Here is a 19,840-nt window from a genome sequence, read left to right on the forward strand (position 1 = left end):
CAAACAACCTGCACATCAGCAGGGCAGTTCTTTCTTCACGCTTTGCTATTTCAATTATCTTAATAAATACAGATCTCATCATTAATAGGACACCTTCCTCCAGCAAAGATTTAGAGGTGTGTGCAGCAGGTGAGTTTGTTATTTGGCAGCATTCCCCCAGGTACACTTACCTTCTCATCTGAAGCCCTTAATCATCTACTTGTGCATTTCCAGTTCTTTTATCCTTCATTCCTTTCAGGTTCTGTTTTTTCCCTTAGTCTTCTAGATTCTCACCCAACTGCTATTATTTATTATATCTGTTATTTTCTCATAAATTACTTTCTCTTTTGTTTTAATCCAGACTGCATTATTTTATTACTTGATCCTTCATTTGCAAAAGCTATAATGTAGTTTTTCCATTCTGTGTAATTCTTTACTCATATAAAACTCAAAACGTTCATTCTTAAACTGTTCTTAGTTGAATTCGAGAAAGTTCTAAATTTCTGCTACAATTCATCACTCAGATATGAGGGAGGGGGTGAGTGGCAGCTTGGTGCCTACTTCTTTTTTTAAGACAGGCAACCAAACGCCCCAGTATTAGTTTAACAAGAATGTGTTCACTTATTAAGTTCTTGTAGTGATAAGACAGGATGACATCAATTCCAGTCAATAGTCAATAAGTAGCGATTACTGTAAACTTAACTAAATTACAAACAAGTGCATCTCCAAGACACCTTCCTACTAGTAATCTATACGTGTTTTGTCCTTTGTTTTGTTAGAACATTAAGGTGTAATACAGAAATCAGCAATAAACAACAGGATTTAAGCTGTGTTTGAGCCAGACACCTGAGAGATTTTGACTTGAAAAATTTCTTTGAGTTGATTTTGTTTGAGACTTAGAACTAATTTCTAGAGGAAATGTGCTGAATTTTCAGTTCATTGGGGAGAATGCACAGTTTCCACTGAAAACAAATAGTAGCTCTCCTTTTTCCTCCTGCTTCAATCTGATAAGACTGAAACTATATCTTCAAATGTGTACGTTTGTTTACAATAAAACTGATGTGCTAGAAAGTGAGACAGTGAATCTGACAACATGAAACACAAAGAAGGATGCCTGCAAGCTGAACCCACAATTTAAATAGTTTAAGGGACGTGTTATAACCTCAGGTAATCTAGTTTGCTTATTATCTGAAATTGCCGTTTTTACATCAAAATACAGCGCTGGTATCAGAAAGTATCTTGACAGCCTGTAAATAAGCATAAAGAAATATAAACTTCAAATAAGGGTCATGATATACAAATACCTCTTTTCTGATAAAAAACACCTCAACAACAATAAATAATGTTATGAAAAAACAAAAGGACTGACTGGCAAGTTGGTTTCATCCGATAGACTAGAGGAGTTCAAAATGGTCTTGTATTAAGGAAAATCATCCCTGAGTGGAATTCTAGTGTGTCAATATATTTTTTAAAAATAACAAGTAAACAATAAAAATATGTGAACAAATAATAAAAGGATCTTTGCTACTATCTCTATTAGGAGCATTCTTCGTGCTGTCCTTCTATTAAGAAAACAAACATCCTTACAGTTTAATAGTATTTAAAATAAAAAGCTTGAAGAAAAATGGAATAAATTATACTAGGGAAAGTTATTGTAAAAAACACATTCTCGTGCTTTCCTTAGTCCTTCTCAAATTTAAGCCTTAGCTCTGGTAACAGGTTTTGTAATTCGTTGGGATGTTATTAAGCAGACTGCATTGTAAATGGCATGGAGTTCTTGTCTGTTTATTTTCCTCAACAGCTTTTCAGACCTCAGGATTCTCAGACACTTGTAAGAAGGGATTAAACAAATATCTCTCAGAAACAGTTTTGATGTAGTTCATCGTATCTTTTGATGGAGCAATGGCTTAGACAGGATCTTGAGGTACCTTCCATTTCTATTTTCTAATTCTATGATCTCTCAAACAGATTCTGTAATTTGGAAGTAGCCTCTCTTTTGTGTACTTCCTCCGGTTTCTTTGGTATTGTTTATTAAGGAACTGTAGCCTTAAACCTTTTTCTCTTCTGACAGTCAGTGACTGACACATCTTTTTTAAGCTATCAGGTGGTTCATGCTGCATTTGTAAGTAATTGCTGCTTCTTTCAGATATTTGCCTCTTTTCAATAAATTATCTCTGAAGTTACCACAGATCTCCTTTCATTGTCCTTTTTTTCAGTTTTCAGGATACCACATCAGGAATCAGTCAAACCAGTTTCACCTCCATTTTTGTCCTACATGCCCTACTTAATATTTCACTTCTTTATTGTTCTTCATTTTTGTAGTTTCCTCTTGTTCTGTTTGAAGTGCACTGTATTTTTTTCTGTTTTCTGGTATTCTAGCACATAGTTTTCACCTACAATAATAGAAGCAGTTGTTTTTGTTTTATCTTGAGGTGGATGAGGATGACGCTTCCATAAGTAAAACACAAGATCATCTATATTTTACACAAGTATGTATAGGACAATTTAATAACGTTTCCAGTAATCCCTGGGGGGAAGAAAGGCACCTGTTCAGCAACGTCTTTGAAACTGAGCTAACATCACAATATTCCTCCTGAAGTATTCTCTTGTATTTTTTTCAGTATATTAATACAATTTTAAATATAACATTTAAATATTACATTTTGCCACTGTGTGTCTAAGTTAATGAAAATAAGCTTTCATGGAGTCCCCCAGTAGTTCAGGTTTGTGTGTGCAGAAATAGTAAGAGAAATCATAAAATGGAATATATGTCAGATAAAAAAAAATTTTTTTCAAATGTTATTGTTCAATGATGGGGGGGGGGGGGGGAAATCCCTGCAGCAAAGAAATCACAAATGTCTTGTACTAGCACATTACAATTCCAGACAATGGAATGGTCTTAATAACTTAATAACTTAAAATAACTTAAGACTGACCACCAACTCTTTTTAATTGCATGCAATTTTTAATTAACACCTAGGATTTTATATACTAATGTGGACTGGTTCTGAGCTTCACACTTAGGACTTCAATATAAAGGAACTTGTTTCACTTTGAATATTTATCAAGAACATCCCCAGTTGTTCACAAGAGCTCTGTTAAGGGCACTGGCTGGAAGTATGGCAGGAGCCGGTTGTAGTCCCTTTGTATGGTTCTGGGTAGGAAGCCTACACATTGGCCTGCTATGTCTTAGGCATAGCTATGCATTTCCTTGCCCACAGAATTTTCTTTTTAAGCCAGACTGGAATAGTCTTGCTTCTTCTCCTATATGTGATATGTCAGAGGGACATTCTAATAAAGTACTCCAGAGCCATGGACAAGAGACACTTTTTCTCACTGAAAGCATGTGTGTTGGTTTGGTTTTTTCCCAGTATGAAGAGGTATTTAAAGGGATTCTGCTATTAATGTCTAATTTGTTTTGTAGAATTGTGCTTGGTGCTTCTTAACAAGAAGTCTGTCCTAAATGGACTTCTTGAAAGTAATTATCAACTTTAAGCAGTCAACCTAAAGGAAGGGAGTCATAAACCAGTTTCTAGTGTTGCCACAAGTTCCCTCTCACAAGAGGCGCACCCAGTTATAACACTACGCTAGAAATATTGGTATTTCATAACGAGTCTGTACAACTGTTTACCTCTATTTGGAAATATAAATCAGGTTTGTAGTTCAATTATACAAGTGCAACGTAGCAGAAAGTTCCATTAACTCTTTCTTTAGGGACTGCTGGTGCTTCTACCCAGTCTCCTTTAGCATTCTGCTCTTTTTTGTAGTTTTCATGTGGTCACTTTCAATACAAAGTCTGATTACCAGCACTGATTAAATTCTCTAGTCTCAAAGAGCTTCAAAACCAGATGATATTGGAATTCAGTTTTCACAGAAGTATTTTTCCCTTATTTAACTTGCATCTTCTTAATCCTGAGTTATCTTAAGCATCCTTTGTTCTTCCTGAAAAATGAAAATCACAGAAATGAAGACTTACTCTCTGAATGAGACATGTATTATAAAAGACTATTAGAAGATTTACTGAAATAATATAACGCATATATCATTGGTCTGACAAAAGATTAAGACAGCGATTTAAAAAGTACTGAAACTTCAACTTCAGGTTCCTGATAAATTTGGCCTTAAACCTCATTACAATATAACTTTCTAGTCTAACACTTCAAACTGACACCTCATGCAATAAGTGTGGCTCAGTTCTGTAGAAGGATGTCTTCTGAGTACTTTGTATTTAAATGTGTGCATGATGATTTCGAAACACCTCTGAAACACAGGAAGCGAAAATATTCATTAAATGCTTGAAAAGAAATAAGAATCAGACTGTTAGGAAAGCTTTCCTCACTCACTCAAAGACATGGCTTTCATTAAGACCATTAACATGGGACAGTTACTCTTGGTTACTGATAAATGTAGAGTAGATTATAGTGAATTATCGAAAAGATTAATCACCTAGTCCTTTTCTTGAAGACTATTAACTACTATATTAATGCTTTTTCCACTGCACTAGGATTAGCTAGTCAAATTGTCAGTCCTAGTATGTGGTAATTCTAGGCATGTTGATGTCTAGAGATACAGTCCTTATAAAGCCCTTGCCTATAAAGAGACTGAATGTTAGAGGCTTCTGGAGGTCAAACAAATATTTTTAAAACTATTATTATTATTTCAAATAGTTCTATATCTAAATGCTCAATATTGTATATAGCAGCATGAGCCTGCATATGTGTTGTTTATCCCACTAACAAAGTTTGAGGTTTATGTCTTTCAAAGTGTTCTTATGTATTGGACTTTTAAACCTTTAAGGTGATGGCGACTGCATGCATTTCTAGATATTTAATGCAGTCCAAATGTGAATAAGTAACAGCTGCATAAGAACATTTAAGAATTATATAAATTATCCTCTTCATGGTCACTGTTCATTATGATCTTATTTGTGAGATACCTAGCTTTGAAAAAAGTTTGTAATAACGTTTTTCTTCTTACTCTACCTTGGCTTTCTCAGTCTTCAAGTAGTATTTATTGTTCTTCATCACTATCTAAAACTGGAGATTACACCGGGTTGTGTAATTACTCACATATCCTGGACTGGAGTCAGTGGGCAATTTAGGCTCGGAAATGTTTGGAGCTGTTGTTTCTCCTCAAAGTAAAAAAAAAAATAAAATGTATCATCTCTGAGCTAATAATGTTAGATTAAAAGAAAAGGAGCAGTATAAACAGGTCTCCTATGGAATGTTCTGTTCTGACCCTTTCTGTAAGACTATGTGACAGACAGTTTGCAAAAATTCTTGTAAGGGGAAAAAGGGAGACCTACAGAAAAAAGTAATAAATTAATACACAAAAATCAAAGGTAGTTAAAGAAAAGAAGGTTAAAGTAGAGAAACAAAACTTGCAGAACATGCAGCAGAGGAATCAATGAGGGGAGGTGTTCTGCTGGACCTTGTTCTCACCAATAAGTAGGGACTGGTGGGGAGTAAAGGTTGGAGACCGTCTAGGGTGCAGTGATCATCAGATGACTGAGTTTTTGATCCTTGGAGAAACAAAGAGAGGGGGTAGTAAAACTGCTACCTTAGACGTCCAGAGGGCTAAATCTGACCTGTTCAAAATACCGATTAACAAAATCCCTTGGGAGGCTGCCTTGAATGACATGGGAGTCCAGGAAGGCTGGACATACTTCAGGAGCAAAGTCTTAAAGGCGCAGGAGCAGGCTGTGTCCGTGTGCAGAAAAACAAGCAGGTGGGGAAGGAGACCGTCCTGGCTCAACAGGGACCTTTGGATGGATCTCAAGGACAAAAGGAGAATCCATTGCCTTTGGAAGAGGGGGCAGGTCTCTCATGAAGACTATAAAGATGTAGTGAAGTTGTGCAGGGAGAACATTGGGAGAGCCAAAGCACAGCTAGAGCTCAACTTGGCTACAGCTGTTAAAGATAACAAAAATGTTTCTATAAATTCATTAACAGCAAAAGGAGGATTAGAGAAAATCTCCCTCCTTTACTGGATGCAGAGGGAAACATGGTAACCAAGGATAAAAAAAGGCTGAGGTGCTCAACGCCTACTTTGCTTCAGTCTTTAGCAGTGGATCTGGCTCTTCCCTGGACACCCAGCCTCAGGAGCTGGGAGATGGGGAGGGGAAGTAGAATGAGGTCAGCACAATTAAGACAAAGTGGTCAGAGACCTGCTGCACCACTTGAATGCACACAAGTATGTGGGACCAGACGGGTTACACCCAAGGGTGCTGAGGGAGTTGGGAGTTGTGCTCGCCAAGGCCCTGTCCATGATTTACCTGAAATTATGGCTAACTGGGGAAGTCCCGTTAGACTGGAGGGTAGCAAATATAACACCCGCCTACAAGACAGGCAGAAAGGAGAAAAACTGGCTGCCCATGGCCTGGATGAGCGACCGGTCTGCTGGATCAAGCACTGGCTGGATGGACGGTCCCAGAGAGCGGTAGTAGTGGAGTTAAATCCAGCTGGCGGCCAGTCACAAGTGGCCTCAGGGCTCAGTGTTGGAACCATTTCTGTTTAACATCTTTATTGATGATCTTGATAAGGACACAGAGTGTATCATCAGTAAGTTCGCAGATGACACCAAGTTAAGCGGGAATGTCGATCTGCATGATGATAGAGAGGCACTACAGAGACACGTGGATAGATTGGATTGGTGGACCAACGTTAACGGGGTGAGCCTCAACAAGGCCAAGTGCCAAGTCCTGCACTTGGGCCACAACCACCCCATGGATCGCTACGGGCTTGGTGAGGTGTGGCTGGAGAGCTGTCTGGAAGAGAAGGATCTGGGGGTTCTAATTGACAAGCAGCTGAACATGAGCCGACAGTGTGCCGGGGTGGCCAAGAAAGCCGACGGCATCCTGGCTTGAAAGAGAAATAGTGTGGCCAGCAGAAGTAGGGAGGTGATAGTCCCCCTGTACTCTGCACTGGTGAGGCCACACCTTGTGTCCATTTTTAGGCACCTCAATATGAGAGAGATATCGAGGTGCTGGAGCGAGTGCAGAGGAGGGCAACGAAGCTGGTGAAAGGCCTGGAGAACAGATCCTATGAGGAGCGATTGAAGGAGCTGGGACTGTTTAGTTTGAGAAAGAGAAGGCTGAGGGGAGACCTCATCACTCTCTACAGCCACCTGAAAGGACATTGTAGAGAGGTTGGTGCTGGTCTCTTCTCACAGGTAATTAGCGATAGAACAAGAGGGAATGGCTTTAAACTGCAACAGGGGAGATTTAGACTGGATATTAGGCAAAAAATTTTCACAGAAAGAGTGGTGAGACAGTGGAATAGGCTGCCCAGAGAGGTGGTGGAATCACCATCCCTGGTTGTGTTTAAAGGTCATTTGGATGAGATGTTGCGGGATATGGTGTAGGGGAGAAGTTTGTAGAGCAGGGCTGATAGTTGGACTCGATGATCCCAAGGGCCTTTTCCAACCTGAATGATTTTGTGATTCTGTAGACTGAGAGAGTTGGGGGTCATTCAGCCTGGAGAAGTCTCTGGGGAGACCTTATAGCGGCCTTCCAGTACTTAAAGGAGGCCTACAGGAAAGATGGGGAGGGACTCTTTATCAGGGAGTGTAGGGATAGAATGAGATATAACGATTTTAAATTGAGAGGATAGATTTAGATTAGATATAAGGAAGAAATTTTTTACTGTGAGAGTGGTGAGACACTGGCACAGGCTGCCCAGAGAAGCTGTGGCTGCCCCCTCCCTGGCAGTGTTCAAGGCCAGGTTGGATGAAGCTTTGAACAACCTGGTTTAGTGGAAGGTGTCCCTGCCTGTGCAGGGGTTTGGAACTAGATGATCTTTAAGGTCCCTTCCAACCCAAATCATTCTGTGATTCCATGAACACCACAGGTTCCTGGTAACAATAAGTAGTTCTCCTTTTGGTGGTTTTTATAGCCTCAAGAAAGAGGCACTCTTGTCGGGAGTAAGGGGCGAATGGTAAAATACAAAATCTTCTCAGATGATCAACCTGCTTCTTATTTACTTCTTATGTTGTTACAGATCTCCATTATGTGGCCAGATGTTGTCAAACCGTGGTTGACAATATCTATAGAACAATATCTGGAACAGTAACTATAAAACATCACAATGTATTTGTTTATAATCAAAATTGTTAACTACCGGTTCACTCCCATTTCATTTGAATGATATATGTTCAGCCAAAAGTCCTTGCAAATCCCTCAGTGCAGAGAGCCGAGGTGTGATTTTCAAAGTCTTGCTAAGGCATACACCACAGAAATGATAGGTGGGAAAATGAATGATAGACTCTGACCAGCACTGAGCTATGAAGATGTATGTTTGTCACCTTCAGCATTGCAGGAACCTTTCAGACAGTCATGTACGGACAAGCATGAAAGCACACTGATTAAGAGTCCTCAAGAGAGAAACTGAACAAGCAATCCGATTAATTAGTCTTTTCTGGAAAGGTTTCATGTATTTTATTCAGATTTTTAAAATAGAAAGCTGTTAAACATCAAGGAAAGGGGAAGATTGGCAAACTGTCAGGGCACCAGTGCATTAAGCAAATGTATATGAACTCAATCAGTTTAGAATACCTTATTTCTCCTCCTCAGGCCATGATCTGCTTATGACTTTCAGAGGTGCATTTTACAGTGAATCTGCTGATTGTTCTGACTAGGTGTCATAGTTTCTGACCTATTTTTTCTTTCTTTCCCTTTAAAGAAATAAGAAACGATAAATCTGTTTGATGCAGACTGAACAGAAGCTGTTTTGAATTTTCTGGCAGAAGAGTTTTATCTGATTCAGAGATCTCACGTATACATCTCTGCTTGATGTCCTATTGAGAAACAGAATGAATAATTTTCCCCAAAATAGACAGATAATGTCAAATCTAATGGCAATGCAAAGCATAAGATTACCCATGGAGCTTGGCTACACCGCCTTGACTTTCAGGCACGTTACTTTTCAGTGGAAATGGCAGCCTAAAGTGGTATGTTACGTGGTGAGTCTTTGAGTCACAGAGAGCACGCTGAGTCACTCTTCTCTATAGGGAGGAGGATGACGCCCAGCACATTGCAGCATACTGTGAGAGAGAACATTACTGCAGCTCCTCCTCTAGCTCAGCAAGATGCACTGGCACTCACTGAATGAAGTCACTGGAACTCATATCATCGAAACACCCAGTAAAGCTCTGAAATGCCTACATTTCTGCTGCTCAGGATGAACAGCAATGCCTACAGTAAAGGTGCTCTTTGTCTGTGCTGCATCTCAATGACAGTGGGATTCACAGATTAGACCTCCGGGGTAGTATTTTGCAGGCATGCGCAGAACAATCTGAATGCCTTGCAAAAAAACCCACAGAGAAGTGTCCACTCCTGCCATAGAGCACAGCTGCAGAGCTGACAGTGTGCTCAGCTGGGACTCAGTTAATGTCTTTTCCGTATCGGATTGTATTTTACATCTCAGCAGAGTGCCCTAACTACAATGTTACTAGATAGTCAGGAACACATTTCTCTTGCTCTGAATTCCTTCAGCTGAAGGTATTTATTTAATTTCCCTACCAGAAAGTAATGAAATAGTCGCTGGAACAAAGAGAAAGGAGAGGGAAGAAACACAAGGTTGGCTCATGACCAGGTTCTAGTCCTTGCTTCAGTGAACACTGAAACCTCTTAGTTGAGAGGTAGCATTTTCCACGGGAGATAAATTTACCCTGGAATACAGCTCAGCCCTATGGTTAGGCTATTTGGTCAAGTATTAGTATAGACCTGATCTATGCTGAATGACTTGCGACTATAACTGGTCTGGTCTAGACAGCTACTGAAGGGCAGGGGAGGTTCAAGAGGAAGGCTCTTCTGCATATCCCTGTCCATGTATTCTTGACTGCTTCCTGTTCCCTAAAAGCCCAAACATATTGTTCATTATTGAGAACTTAAATTAGGGGGTAGAACATCTCCCAGCAGTCACTGTAATACCTAACTTCAATCTTTCTGTCAAATATAGTCTCCCATTAATTTTAGGAATGCAGTTCTTGTAGTAGTGGGAATGTGGAGCTACTTGCAATCTTTTTCCCTCCAGCCTAGTGGAGGTGGTTACATTTATTTATTCAGCTTTTGAAAAAGTAATTTTGAAACAATATGAAAATGTATCAGCAGTACACAGTCATGCTGGAATGAAAGAGGCATTAGGTAGTGTAAATAAAAGCTCAATCAGACTGTATTTAAAGCAGTGTTAAGGCAGTGACACAATTAAGTGAATGTCAACATTATCTCCCAATTATCATGGCTTTGTATAATTGCTCTTAATATTGTATATAAACAGATCTTTTTGCAACTCAGTAATTAAGGAAATGTATATGGTCAGGATTCAGTAGGTATTTAAATGATGCAAATTTGTTTTGTCCTGTGGGATATAGAATAGTTCTGCTATTCTTCAGCCTGAAGGCTATATTGGACTATATGTCAAGTGAATTTAAATGCAGCCTCCCAGTTGCACCTTCAAATGTTTCAAATCATTGCTCACTTCGGTGGAGTTCTATCAACACAATGTCTGTTTTTCTTCTGCTGGAATCATTTACAAAAAGTAATCACTGTGTAAAAGCACTTTCATTTCCAAATAAAACGTAATGTGAGACTGTATTTGCATGAACACCTTAGATGGTCCAGTCTGTCATGTCATTTTTTTTCACCTGCAAATTTATATATGGCTGATCACAAAATATACAGTTTTTAAATTCGACAGTGTTTACCCACGTAATAAAAACCATAGTTAAATAAAAAGACATTACTTTTTACCAGGAATAAATAATTTTTCAATACCAAACTGCACTTGCTTCTCAGAATTATCTGTAATCATAAAAAAAAGGGTTATGTTATTATGTAAAATCAGAATTTTGTAACTCTACTAGGCATTCTTAACATTGTCAGTAACTATAACAACAGATCATGACTGTCAATGAGATGGATTTATTCCCACCTTCAAGGATCTATGACTGTGAAATTTGCATTGGTGTTGCATTAGTGTGAATTAATAAAGGAAATAAGCTAGCTATTTTCTCTTCAGAACTAGCGTGTCCATACGTAAAGACCGGAGAAAATTAGAGGTAGAAAAAAAAGTTTGAATCGAATATACAGAAAAGGACTGGCAGGTAAATGAAGTGTCACTGATGTCATTTAAGTATTAATAGTTAGAGGATCATGAAATTGAAGTTTGTTGATAACTGGTTAAAGAATCTTGTTAACACTGTGCTAAAATGAAGCATATAGTTCATCACATAAAATATCATTATGGGAAGAGGGGAAGGACAGGGAAGGAGGTTTTGTCATTATGTATAGATATGCAATGACACCTGGGAAAGGTACAGGAAAAAAAAAATAATCTACATGAATTAACTTGTATCACAGAAAGTTTTCTATGCAACAGTTTCTTTCAAATGATGAGACGAAGACAGGCAGGTGAAGGTCTTCAAAAATCTCCAGACATGTCGAATTAATTACATGGCTGCACAGACCAGTAGAAAATCACTTTTCAGGCAATGTGTTAGAGAATCATAGAACAGTCCGGGTTGGGAGGGACCTTTAAATTCATCTAGTCCAATCCCCCTGCAATGAGAAGGGGCATCTTTCACAAGATCAGGTTTCTCGGAGCCCCATCCAGCCTGACACTGAATGTGTCCAGGGATGGGGCATCTACAACCTCTGTGGACAACCTATTCCAATGTTTCACACTTGTTGTAAGATATTTCTTCCTTATATCTAGTCTGAATCTACCTCTTTCAGTTTGAAAGCATTGTCCCTTGCCCTATCGCTACGGTCTGTTCTGAAAAGTCTGTCTCCATCTTTCTTATAAGTCTCCTTTAAGTATTGAAATGTTGTAAAAAGGTTTCCCTGGAGCCCTCTCTTCTCCAGGCTGAACAACCCCCAGCTCTCTCAGGCTTTCCTCAAAGGAGAGGTGTTTCATTCCTCTAATCATTTTTTTGTGGCCCTTCTCTAGCCCTGCTCAAACAGGTCCATGTCTTTCCTATGCTGAGGGCTCCATAGGAATCCAGGTAGGGCAGAGATGCAGGAATCCAGGTGGGGGTCTCACCAGAGCAGAGTAGAGGGGCAGAATCACCTCCCTTGACCTGCTGGCTGGTCGTGTCAGACCACCTCCCAGAGATCGGAGTTCCCCGTGTGACAATATTAACACTTGTCCTCCTGCTAACGCATGTGTAATTGATGAAAGCAGCGTAGAGAATATTGTGTAAGGGGGGAGAGGTAGGAGTATTTTTCATTTGAGGTCTGGTTTTCTACATTTCTTAGCATGCCGGAAAGTATCCATTCATCTGTCAGCCTGAACATTGATTCTGCATTTGTGAGCATTCGGTTCCTCTTGAGATCATTCATAACCATGTCACCTAAAGCATCCCATATATTCTGAGATTTGCATCAAGACCACCTCCTTTTCTGATGTGCAAGGATTATGTTTTTCCAGATTTGGTTTGGTTAATAATTGAGTGCTAACTCAGTGCAATTGTATGTTTTCTTTCCTGCTAATCTTTTCACTCCCCTGGCTTATGAAAGTACATTTTGCATCTACAGAAGGTTTAGTAGACTTTTGCCATTGAGTTGATTTCAGATGCTACCTTTCAAGTGCTTAAACATTGCTCAGATTATCTTTCTTTCCAATCTCTTATGTCTATGTATCAGATAATAATCACATCTACAACACTGTGCTAGTCACTTCTTTCCACTTCAATCAATTTCTTCTAGAAGAATGTCTTTTTCTATCAGTCTTCTATCTCCTAGTCTACATGCATCATCTATTTTTCAGTCTCCTCTAAATACATGTATTTATATATTTAAATAAATGTATTTTCTCCATTACTCCTATCTTTGTAATATCTGGGTTAACTCATTAGTTTGCAGTGATAAATCTCTTTTCCTAGTGTTGCTTGAGTAATGCAAACTGATATGTAAATGAGAACAATGACTTTGGCTCACAGTTGCTTGTTAAAATCTTCTCATTAATACTCTTTTTTTCCATTCATTGGTTAAATTTTGACACCCTAACAATTCAAATGGGGCACGGAGTACTAATTATTTTTGTTGTTACATCATTTTTGAAATTGTTGCATTCATGCATATCAGAATTAATACTGCATGACTCAGGGGAATGGTTCTTCACAAAGGGTGAAATAATGCCATCGACAAAACCATTACTTTTTAGTCTGTAAATACTTATGTAAGTAGCAAATGAGTTATTAAAAATTACAGTTGATTAATGAATGATTGTCACATGTGAAAGCTAAGTTTTTTATCCTATTATTTGAAATAAAAAGCCTAATCAAGTCAAGAAACATAATTGGGATCTGCATAATAGATGCTATGCGAGCAAAGGGTCAACAGAGTTTCCATCAACCGGTTCCTCCGGGTGGGGGATTCCCGCGGGCTCTGTGCAGGGACCCAGGATGGGCGGCCGGGAACACGCGGGGGGAGGGGGTGGGGGGTGGGGGGTGGATCTGCTGAGGGTCTGCGCCTCTTCGTGGGAGAGAGAAAATGCACCAGGGACGGATTGAAAGGTCAAAGGACAGTTAAAAAAATGAGAGTAAAATGGGGGCTTCTAGGCGCCAAGTCCGTGTGGAAATTACACTTTGGGCAACAGTGAGATTGAGCGAAGGATTCGTGTTCCCGCTCCTTCTCGGTGTAACCGGGATGTGGGTGTTTTCGGGGGTTTTGGAAAGCTGGAGGTGAGCTGTCTCGAGGGAACGCCGCTGCGGCAGGCGGAGAAAGCAGCCGATTCAATGTGAATGATAGAGCAAGCTTCAACTTTATTGAAAGAAATCACCCCTTACATAAGCACTCTACAATAATCACGCACACTACTCACAAATCTGTTGGGTACATGTAACAGGCTACATTATAATGTCCCAGCCCCTTGTGGCATCTCAGACATGTCACAACATCTTCCCTCTTCTGGCCTGCCTCCGTTCCCAAGGTTGTTTTTACCATCAAGGCCATTGTGTACCTCAGTTTCTCTCTTTGTTAACATAACAGTCCTTTGTTAGGCATAACTGTACCCTGGGTTTTTCCTCTGTTTACCTCAGGGGGCTGCAATCAGCTCCTGCAGAGACCCATGGCCTTGCTCTCTGCAAGCCGTTCTCCAACACTTCCCCCTTTTTCTTTTTGTGCAGGCTGCACAAGCATAAATTCACTAATATTTCTCATCATACAACTATATGCTATTTTAATAATTACTACAATCAATAGTACTATTCCTAGTCACCGCAATCCTTCTTGTAACAGACCTTGCAGCCATAGGGACAGACCAAACACAGATTGTAACCATTTGTCTCAAGGATTGACAACCACTTGTGTTTTTTGTAAACGTCGCTTCATCCACTGTAATTGGTTTTGAATTAACTGACTGCGGTCGGATAGATTAAAACAACACATCCCATCAAAATCTTTACATCCATGCCCCTGGGCAAGCAAAAGAAAGTCTATGGCAGCTCGACTCTGTAATACAGCGCGCCTTAAACTGTCGAAGGTACCTTATCGAGTACAGAGCATCCCACATACTATCGAAGAGCAATCACATGAAAGCAAACAAACTAGGATTGGTTCTATACTACTGTCCACAAGCCTTCACGCCCTCTGTGGTTGGTCCCGTTATGGTGTTCACACGTAGTTCTTCTGTTAGGCAAACATCTTATTTCCCACAGCCCAGCATCCTTATTTCTTTGCTACTCACGCAGTTTCTCATCCTCTCGGCCTTGCCGGTGTTCTTCCCAACAGCTACAGCCTGATGACAGTGATGCCACTCAGTCTGGATCACTCATGACATGTCCGCTGTTTCCCAGGCATTCCACAAATCCCCCTTTTTGTTTTTGAGTGATCCAGACCCCTTTTATTGTTCAGTCCATCGTTCTCATAAAACACTTCCACACACAGGTTAATATCATTAAAAGGATTACAATGACAATTTAAACTGTTATTCCATGTAAAAACAAAAGAATTTTTAACCATCTAATAACTGGTAACCTTTTAGTCAAATCATTATTAAACCCTCTTCCTTCTTCAAGATGTAAATTCATTGTATAAACATCACTACAAAACCTAGTGCTATTCACCGGTACTGCTGAAGGAGTCACATCTTGCCATCTCAGCCAGATTGTCTGATTATACCAACCATAATGACCAGTACAACTGGCATACCAAACAGGTCTGAGATGGGTCGGCAGCAGTTGCTAAGCCCAGGCAAAATGCCTGCTGTCCTGATTGATCTTTCCCTGCCACCTTGGCACAACTCTGCAGTTTCTTATCTATCTTACGAGGCCTGTTCTTCACAAAGCTTAGCTGTTTGTCAGGAGCTGTGTGAGGCCGATGCCTTCCAGCCCTCCCCTTTCTTTGTTTTGCTGAGGCACCTGCAAGGCTCGTTTGAGAGCTGCATCCATTAAGGGTTAGACAAACTTCAAAACACAGCATACTTAAAATAGTTCTAATTAAAAAGAGTAGACTAATTTCACTATCCATATTTAAGGGATATGACTAAATAGTACAAAAATAAACAGTAAGGAAAATACGGTACTAACATTCAGATCCGCAATCGCTGGGGAACCCTGGATGCAGCGAGAATTCAGAGTGCCCTTCCTCACAAACTGGAAACCCTACGCGATGCGTCCATCCGTAGGTGAGGCATCCAACGTCGCTGCAAGCAGGTCCGGCCTTTAAAGTAACAGGCCAAAATAACGGGCAACTTTCCTTGAGCAGAAACATCTGATTTCATCCTCCTGTTGGGTTCCACCTGGAGCCTGGCCAGCACTCCAGGGGGAAAACCAAGGGAGTTTCTAAATAAGGTTAAATACTTGAGCTCTTAATTCTTAATATTACTAAACAAAGAAAGTGGAATACATACATTCTTACAGCATCTTATCCTTATTAATAACTATATTTTATCTAAACTACATTTTGCACAAGTGACCAGTAAGCCTATATATTTCATCAAGGAGTTAAAATTACTGTTAACATTTTCTCTTAAAAGAATTGGCAACTGTAGTGTGGTTTGTCCTGTTGCAGTAGCAAACATTACTCAGACATTCTGCTTAAAAGATCAGTCGAAGAGACCGCAAACTGTCGGCACAGGGGCACCCACAGCACCCACAGCTGGATCCTGAGTGCTGGCTGCCTCTCACCCTCAGCTGTGGTTGCACACACCCTGTCGGTGACCATTGGAGATGAGACCTGTGCAGACACCAGCATCACCTCTTCCCCAGGGTATTAAAGGAACTGGTCCTTCCCAGTTACCCCTTTCTAGGCTTTTGTTAACACTTGAGCTTTGCTCTGGACTTCTTGTTGATCTGGTATCTGCGATGAGAAGTGACACAATACTGGTGACACCTGTAACACAGGGGAGATGTTTAAAAGGTTTGAAGAGATGGAGTCTGTCTGGTATTCAGGGCAAGTTGCAGTGATGTTTTTAGCTGGATGCTTTGATAAAGAAAACTGGTTTTGTGTTGCTCTGACATTCTGGTGGAAAAAAAGCATGCGTTTTACAGCAGAGCAAATGGTTGACCTGGAGCCAAGCTCTCTCCCCCCTTTTTTTTTTGCAAAAGCACTTTCAAGGTTTAGCGTGTTCTTTCTACGATGGTTTGTCCCGTGGGGGAAAGCAGTGTACTTGCGATGCTTGTTAGCTATACGGTGAAGATCTTGTTTTGCTCTCTCTGTAAGTACTTTGGGTGATGTCAGTGAAGGATCTTTTCACAAAATATCAAAAAGGCTATGCAGATCATCATGAGTTAGGCCCACAACGGCTGTATCTAATTTATGGTTCCTAACTGTGTCTGTAAATCTTTTAAAGTCTTAATAACAGTTTTAAGTTGTTGCAGGACAATACACACAGGTGATTCGGTTCACAAGGTGAGTGTCAGGGTGGGTTTCAGGGTGGGTTGTGCTACAGTGGTGATTAAGACAAATTTGATCCAACTTGAGTTCCTCATTGAGTCATACAGTTATGACCCCAAAATGCAATAGGGGTTTTCCAATATAAATGGATGAACATTTGCTCCCCAATTTTCTGGGCCTCTTACATGAATGAGATCCTTGCTTTAAATCGTTACAGCATGACACCAACCCTGAAAAGCATTTGAGGTACCAGGGCTAACAGCCAATCTGCTCACAGATATTATGGTCACATCTGCAGCAGTATCTAAAATGCCTGTCAGCTCGGCAGATTTTTTAGCTTTAACGAGAGTACATTTTACCAGAAGTTAACCTTGTGTTACTGTTTTAGTCCAAAAGTATTTAAGGAGTACCTGCTGATCCAAATCCTGAGTAATTGCAGCTTCTTTAACAAGCTGAACAATTTTTTACTTTTTTTTGTTACTGAACACAGGGGTACAGACCATAATATTGATTTTTCTCTTCATAATCAGCATCTACGACCCCTGGTAAAACAAACAACCCCTGTAAGGTTGCAGATGACCTTTTGACAATATTTTCATTAGGCAGATGGTTCAGCGGTGCACTCTCCCCGCAGAGTATGCACCTAAATTCAAGATAACAGTCAACACAGAATGACTGCCTCCCGTTAGAGGAGGTATTTCACCTGGAGCAGTTAGAGCGCTGAGCCCGAACCAACCGCCGCACCGATGCCCCAGCGGGCGGGCACTAGGACCCCGTCGTTCCTGGCCGGAGAACTCCGCGGCTCACACACACACACACTCACACGGGCACACAGAGGAGCTCCTGACACTCAGCACTCACAGCATGCAGTGACAGCTATTACCGATCCGAGGACTCCGATAAGAACATCTCCAGCCTGGGCCGCATCCCCCTGCCGCTTTTGGCGGGGTGCCGAGCGCGCGGTGCCGGGCTCAGCCGCAGGCGGCCGCTCCGCGGGGGGGTCGGGGAGGCCCCGGGCCGCCGCCGCCAGCTCCGAACGCCGAGCACGGAGATGTACACGCTCGGTTTTTCAGATAGAGCACTGTGCCGGCGGGAATGCCGGTTTTTCCTTAAAAGCGTTAGCCAGTTTTTATGGGGCCAGTCGATATCCCTGAGCCATCGCCTCCAGTACAGCTGGGGTGGTCTGAGTTTTTGCAGCCCGTTCTTATTAATGCTTAAATCTTTAATAACAGAAAAATGCCGTTCTTCCCAACGTGGCTGATGACTCGGCTCATAGCTTACAGGAGTACGAATTTTTCTTGCCATGTCCATATTCCCTTGCGCCAAAGTTTTTTCGTCTCACTTTTACTTTTTTTTGGCCTCAGTTTTATCTACGGATCATCCCCAATTAAGGGAGGACACAGACCAGACAGTTCAGATTCTTTTTCAGGATTTACAGCATCAGGGTCTAAAAGATTATCACACCATTCTGCTTCTTCAAACAATAAATTTGGCTCTTTAAAGTGTCCCTTAGCCTTGCCAGACCAATCAGCGCTGCTAAGTTTTTTATCAGACTTACTCCCTGCTTTTCTAAAAAGCAAAAAGTTTTAGGACTACCTCTCATTCAAAATATTCCTGCCCGGGCGAAAATTCCTTAAATTCCTTAAATTCCTTAAAATGCTGGACCATGTAGCTTAACGACCTTCTTTAACATCCGATCAAGTAGCCAACGACCAGGTTTCTTAATTCCTTAATTCCTTAATTCCTTAATTCCTTGGCCTTTCCTGGGTAAGTCCCCTACTGCGGCCTTTCCGGGGTCGCCCTTCTCAGAGTGAACACCTGCAGCTGGCGCTGAGGAGGTGGCAGCGTTGCCTTCCTACTCCGAGTCCGTCCCGCAGCTTCCCGGGTTCCGTTCGGTGGAAAAGCAGGGTTCGGGTAACCCTGTTGGGTGCGCCACTTGCGGCGGGCGGAGGAAGCAAGCAGCCGATTCAGTGTGAATGATAGAGCAAGCTTCAACTTTATTGAAAGAAATCACCCCTTACATAAGCACTCTACAATAATCATGCACACTACTCACAAATCTGTTGGGTACATGTAACAGGATACATTATAATGTCCCAGCCCCTTGTGGCATCTCAGACATGTCACAACATCTTCCCTCTTCTGGCCTGCCTCCTTTCCCAAGGTTGTTTTTACCATCAAGGCCATTGTGTACCTCAGTTTCTCTCTTTGTTAACATAACAGTCCTTTGTTAGGCATAACTGTACCCTGGGTTTTTCCTCTGTTTACCTCAGGTGGCTGTGACCAGCTCCTGCAGAGACCCATGGCCTTGCTCTCTGCAAGCCGTTCTCCAACACGCCGCTGTCAGACTCCCGGCGGTACCGGGCGTTCCCCTCCAGACCCCATCTGCCGAGGTTCCCGGAGATCCGGTTTGGAGTCAGACCTGGGATGGCTGTTAATCAAGGTAAGGGTATAACGGCTTGAGAAACAAGAATTAATGCCCTGGCTGCTGCTGGCTGTAAATAGGAAGGGAATGTGCAGAAGCGGCAGAGTTCTTTTTGTTGCAGGAGGAACCCCGGGCAGTGGTGCCAGGATCTCTGGCATCGTGTGTGTCTGGGATATACCCACGGTGAAGCGATGCTCCAGACCCTGGGTTTCTGCTCTTGATAACACGTGACCGCCTACACACGTACCCAGAGCAGCCAGGGGTTGTTTTTACGGTGGATGGAGCTTTTTGCATTGCTGGTGGATTTTGTATAGAATGCGTAAGTGCGGATCTGAACGGTTTTGCTTCAGAGACGAGAGCCTGGAGCCTTTGCTCTGAGTTGGCAGCGCTCTGATTTCTCGTGTCCCTGGGCAGACAGACCCTGGGGTTGAGAAGAGCCCTGCTGCTGTGTGGAGCTGCAGGAGGGCACACAGGGGGCAGGAATACAGTTTCAGTTGATGGCACTGGATTTACTTGTAAAGGTAAAACCCGAGGTTTTTCCCCATTAATGTTTTTTTTGTTTGCTTGATTTTTTTTTTTTTTTGGTGTACTTAACCTATTTT

The sequence above is a fragment of the Athene noctua genome, unplaced genomic scaffold, assembly GCF_965140245.1.
Source record: "Athene noctua unplaced genomic scaffold, bAthNoc1.hap1.1 HAP1_HAP1_scaffold_114, whole genome shotgun sequence".
NCBI classification, from domain to species: Eukaryota; Metazoa; Chordata; class Aves; order Strigiformes; family Strigidae; genus Athene; species Athene noctua.